This window comes from Suricata suricatta, chromosome X (assembly GCF_006229205.1).
Source record: "Suricata suricatta isolate VVHF042 chromosome X, meerkat_22Aug2017_6uvM2_HiC, whole genome shotgun sequence".
NCBI lineage: Eukaryota > Metazoa > Chordata > Mammalia > Carnivora > Herpestidae > Suricata > Suricata suricatta.
In genome coordinates this window covers 29,790,220-29,796,183 of record NC_043717.1, presented here as the reverse complement: position 1 = coordinate 29,796,183, position 5,964 = coordinate 29,790,220, and the positions used below count along the sequence as shown (strand labels likewise).

Genomic DNA, 5,964 nt, shown 5'->3' with positions numbered 1-5,964 from the left:
CTCTGAAGAAATGTCTGTTCATATCTTCTGCCCATGATTTAAGTTTAGTTTTTGGGTATTGAGTTGCAGAAGTTCATTATACATCTTGGATAGTAACCTTTATTGGATATGTCATTATTGTTTTTGGACAATTGTAAATGGGATTGTTTTCTTAATTTCTGTTTCTGCTTCTTCATTTTTGGTGTATAGGAATGCAATAAATCAATACATTGATTTGAATCCTGCGAAATTAGCATGTACCTAATTCATTTATCACATCTATTAGTTTTTCAGTAGAGTCTTTAGGGTTTTCTAAATAGAGTAACATGTCATCTGCAAATTGTGAGAGTTTTAAATTTTCTTACCAACTTGGATGCCATTTCTTTCTATTTTTTTCAAATTATTTTTTAATGTTTATGTATTTTTGATAGACAAGGAGAGGGACAGAGTATATTCAGGGCAGGGGTAGAGAGAGAGAGGGTGACAGAGAAACCATAGCAGGGAATAAGCTGTAGGCTGTCAGCGCAGAGCCTGACGTGGGGCTCAAACTCATGAAGTCTGAGATCATGACCTGAACCGAAGTCAGATGTTAAGCCCACTGACAGACAGAATTTGGTGGCTAATGAAGAACAGAGAGAAGGAAACCCAGTACTGTGGCCATATCTGCTCTCATCCAATGAATAATCCAGCTATTCCATTTATGCTCTTTATTTTTATGATAAAATGCATAGCAGTCTAGTTCCCCACTGCACCACTCCAGGCTCCACCTTCGTTTTTGTGGTCTTAGCTATCTGTTATTTCTATAACACAGTTTAGAAATGTCTATGACCAAAGACACTATAGACAACAGAAAAGGATTAATAAAATCCATAGGATTCAGATTTCTGTTGTGAAGGATGGCGGATTATGTTTCAGCTTTGGCAACAACTTACGCTTCCATTACTTGGGCAAAATGTTTCAAGGCCACATGTTTCTTCCTGATTCACATTAGAAAAAAAGTGATTAACTGCATTTCATTATAATTGAAAACTGCTATGACCACTTCACGATGTATACATACATCAAATCGTCACACTTTACATCTGAAATGTGTATACTTTTCTTTGTCATTTATACCTCAGTAAAGCTGGAATAAAAATAAAAACTTTCACAATTCAGTATACACCATTAAGAAAACTAAAATGATAACCAGAGACTGGGAGAAAACGTATTAAAAGACCTATCCAAAAAAACAAAACAAAGAAAACATGTAACCAGAAAAAATTTGAAAAGTCTAAAACTTCAGTTATAAGAAACAAACAACCGAATGGAAGGAGGAATGCTGGGTAAAAGATTAGAAAAAAGATTTTTGGGAAAGACATATGGGTGACAAGAAGCACAAGAAAAGATAGTCAACATTAGTATTCATTTCAGAAATGTTGATTAAATCCACACTGAACGACACAGAGATGGAAATGGATAAATGTCAATGGCGAATCCTACAACGTTTGGTGAAGGATACAGAGAAAGTGCAATTTTTATGCAGCACAAGCGGGAATGGAAAAAGACAATCTCATTGAGATACTGTTGACAGTTACTTCCTAAATCATTATAAATTCAACTGCCATATTATCCAGGTATCACACGTATAAGTGATTTGCTCAAAATGAATGAAAGTACATGCCCAATACAGACTCATATGTAAATGCTCATATCAGCTTTATTTGTAACTACCAAAAAAGTGGAAAAATCCAAATATCCATCACAAGGTAAAGAGATAAACAAATTGTGGTGTATCCATTGCATGGACTACTACTCAGTGATAAAAGGAATAAAATTTTATTCATGGAATGTGTGGATGATTCTTAAACTAATTATAATATGAAAAATAAAAAGGAAAACAATCCCCTAAAAGGGCTACACTGTATGATTTCATGGATACACAATGCTATCGAATGCACAGATAGTGACAGAAAACAGATAAATGATTGCCTAGGGCAAAGGTGACTTGTGGCAAGAGTGGAGAGGAGGGCAAAAATGATTACAAATGGACATGAGGAGACATTTTGGGGGGATATATATTCACGACCTGATTTGTAACAATGGATTCAAGTCTCTAGGCATGTGTTAACACTCAAACTATATGGTGTAAAGATGCATAGCTTATTGTATGTCAATTAAACCACAAAAAACTGCTCAGAAAGCAAACTTTGGGGTGCAGGGTGGTTCAGTTGGCGGATCGTCCGACTCTATTTAGGCTCAGGTCATGATCTCCGGGTCATGGAATTGAGTCCTGCATTGGGCTCTGTGCTGAGCGTGAAGATTCTGTCCCACTCTGTCTCCCTGTGACCCTGTCTCCTGCTCACACCCTCCCTCTCTCTCTTAAATAAGTAGTAGCACATATTGTATTAGATATATTACTTACCACTGCTGAGCAGAATAACAATAGGATTGAAGAAGTGTCACCCCATCTGAATGTACTGTATAATCAGGACACTTAAGGGAAGTTCACAGCCAACTATGGGTATCTTTCCCATGGAAGGCAATATCATGTATGAGATAATTAATGCAGGATAATAAATGAATCCATTACATTCAGGTAACCAGAATACTTTAATCTATCTATCAATCGATCAACCTATCCATCTATCTATCTAATCTATCTACCTGTATTATCTATCACTTATATCTACCTACATCTTTTAGATCCATAAATTCATGTCCATTTCAGTGATATCAAATGCAACTATATGCTTATTTGCTTGGATTCACTATACTGTAGTGGTGGCTTCTTAAGGCTCCCTTTATTTTGTTAAGTGTACTTTAATCTTATTTCTAGAGGTAATTTATATGTAAGATAATGAATTTTAGTATAAAAAGCTTACTTAGACCTCATGTGAGCAATAAAATGATGAAGAGTGCTTTCCACTAAAGTACAGAGTGGAAGAGAGAAATGTTCACAAGCATTTGTAAATTTTGTGAAGTTCCAAGCCATGAAAAATTATCTGAGGTAACGTGAAGAGGAAGCAATTCTTAGTCAAAACGGAACCAGAAAAGCTGCCTGACCTGGCAGCCTGCCTGGCTGCCTGGGGAACTGGGACCAAGATGGCAGCAGCAACTCTCACCTCATTCTCTGCCCTGCTCGCTGGACCTACAGTTTCCAATTGCCAATCCCCACAGTCAGGTCACCGATTCTTCAACGTCTCAATCTCTCTGTCTCTGTGCCTCTGTCTGTCCACATGTACATACATATATGCATGTATGTATGCATGTGCCTATTTACTTTACATTACATTAGATTATGGTGGTGTCAGTTTGACTGAAGAATCTCGACTAAACACAAAATCATTCAATAAGGACTTCTTCCTTTATTACCTCATTGTCTCCACTGCGCTGCTTTGCTGACTCATTCTCTAACCCCCTCTTAAGACCCTGCTCCTCACCCTTAAGAGAATTCAGTCACCCATTGTCCAGGAAACCTGCCCTGTCCCTTCCAATTCCCCACTATCTCAATTTGCTTTGAATTTCTACTAAAAAGCTAGGATGTTTAACAACAGTCAAATAAATCTTGAGAACACTGGAAGGAAAAATACTAGCACTGATGTTCTTCCACATATGAGGAAGGTTGTTATCATCTGTTAGGCTGAAGAAAAGCATGTGACATTGTTAAAATAAAGTACTCATGAACATTTCATCAGAAATGTACTGTAACGTTTTGTTTAATAAGAAATAAATATAAAGTGGTTCACTTATCAAAGAGTAGGCAGCCTTTAGGTGAAGTAGTACAATCTTATTAATGTAATAGCTGTACAAATCTTCAAAGTAAATTATGTAAAGTTAATCCTGAACTAATATAAGAAAACTCTTATAGGTATACACAACTCATCTGTATATACATATTGTGAAAGGTTAGTATTTATTCATTTAAACCCGAATGACTGAAAAGTGATCATGAAAATCTCCTTCATCGTAAGTTTACCTGAGGCTTCCTCATCAACAGGGCAGGATAGTTGTGGTAGTGATCTCTGAAAAGAGGCTACTTGGTCATAACAGTGATCTGAGTCTTCCTGAGATGAGTCCTCTTGTCTTATAACAGAAAATGAGACTGCACCTACGACACATACATACAAAAGCCACATTAACTAGGGATTCGTTTTCCAAAATGAAAGATCAACCTTAGATCCTCAAGATGCTTAGGCTTGAAACTAATGATTACAAAGCCAAACACAAACTGTGGGTGTTAGTGTCAGATTTAAATCTGAGGTGGTACAGAACAATTTAATGGAAAGTTCACTAATATTTATTTCAAGTAGAAGAGATGGTCAGTTTTTAATTAAAACTTGTAATGCGATACCAGGGTTCACAACTGTGGCTGTCTGCTACCAATGTGTGCCTCAGTTTACCCAAATGTGAACTGCAGGTGACATTGGTGCGGGTTCATGGCACCGGATATTACAAAATGTCCTGGTGTTACACTGGCTACCTCTGGGCCTTGGGGAGTGCCCCCAACACTTTACCCACCCCTGGGTGGGCAGGATTTGCCCCAGCCTGTGGCTCAGCGGGGCTAGAGCCAGGCCACAGACTGCGTCAGGGTCTGCAGTCGGACTGAGGTTGGCAGGCCTGACCCCAGAACACGGGTGTGGGGCGTGCCTCCCTCCAGGTCCCTGGGCAGGTGGGGCTGGCCCCTGCCTGCAGGTGGGAGGTGATGAACGGGATCATAGGGCCGCTCCCAGATGTGCAGACAGACTGTGGACTCGGAGCCTAATTCTGGGGAATGGACAGGCACATCTCCCACGGGGAGCGGTGCTGGGCCACGGGGACAGTGAATGGCCTAGTTACAAGGCCATTTCAAGTCCTTCAGTTGGACTAAGACTGAAGGGTCAGCCTCAGTGACACAGACAGGTGGGTCTTCTGCCTGGTCCCTAGGAAGGCGGCAATCATGGCTGACTGGCTGTGAGACAGATGTGAAGTGAAATCTCATTGTAGTTTTGGTTGGTATTTCCCTGATGCTGAATGATGTGGAACAACTTTTCATGTGTCTGTTTGTGACCTGGATGTCTTCTTTGAAGAAATGTCTGTTCTTACCTCTGCCCATGGTTTAAGCCGGAATTTTTTTTTTTTTTGGGTACTGTGTTGTAGAAGTTCTTTATACATTTTGGAGAGTAACCCTTTATTGAATATGTCATTTTTATTTTTGGGACAACTGTATATGGGATTGTTTTCTTAATTTCTCTTTCTGCTTCTTCAATTTTGGTGTATAGGAATGCAATACATTTGTACATTGATTTGAATCCTGCGAAATTAACATTTACTCAATTCAATTATAACTTCTATTAGCTTTTTCGTAGAGCCTTTATGGTTTTCTTCATAGAATAACATGTCATCTGCAAATTGTGAGAGTTTTACTTTTTCTTACCAACTTGGATGCCTTTTCTTCCTTTTTTTCTTCAAATTATTTTTTAATGTTTATTGATTTTTGAGAGACACAGAGAGGGACAGAGTATGAGCAAAAAAGGAGTAGAGAGAGAGGGAGACACAGAATCCAATGAAGGGACTAAGCTCTAAGCTGTCAGTGCAGAGCCTGACGCAGGCCTCAAAGTTACGAAATCTGAGATCATAACCTGAACCGAAGTCTGATGCTTAACCCACTGAGCCACTAAGACACGTATGGCTTCCATTTATTTCTTTATGTTGTGCAACCGATGTGGCTTTGACATCCAGTACTACGTGAGGAAAAGTGGTAACAGTGGACGTCCCTATCTAATTCCTGACCTTAGGTAAAAAGCTCTCAGTTTTTCACCATTGAGTTTAATGTAGTTTTTCCTTTTAAAGATGGGGAACTGATACAAGAAAGTTCAGCGTCTTGCCCAAGGTCAATAAGCTCATTATAATACAGCTGGAATTTGAAGATGTGTATTCATTCTGGTTCAAAGTCTATACTTTTTTTTTCTTAATTAATAAATTTAATTGTTGGACAGTTTTACATTTAGAAAATAATGAATGAAA

At 38.6% G+C, this 5,964-nt stretch overlaps 1 protein-coding gene across 1 annotated transcript in view; it reads right to left on the bottom strand.

Annotated features, from left to right (window-relative positions):
• The window catches only part of CFAP47 (cilia and flagella associated protein 47), a 493,477-nt gene that overhangs the window by 149,387 nt on the left and 338,126 nt on the right, over window positions 1-5,964 (bottom strand). The gene's annotated exons all lie outside the window — the stretch shown is intronic.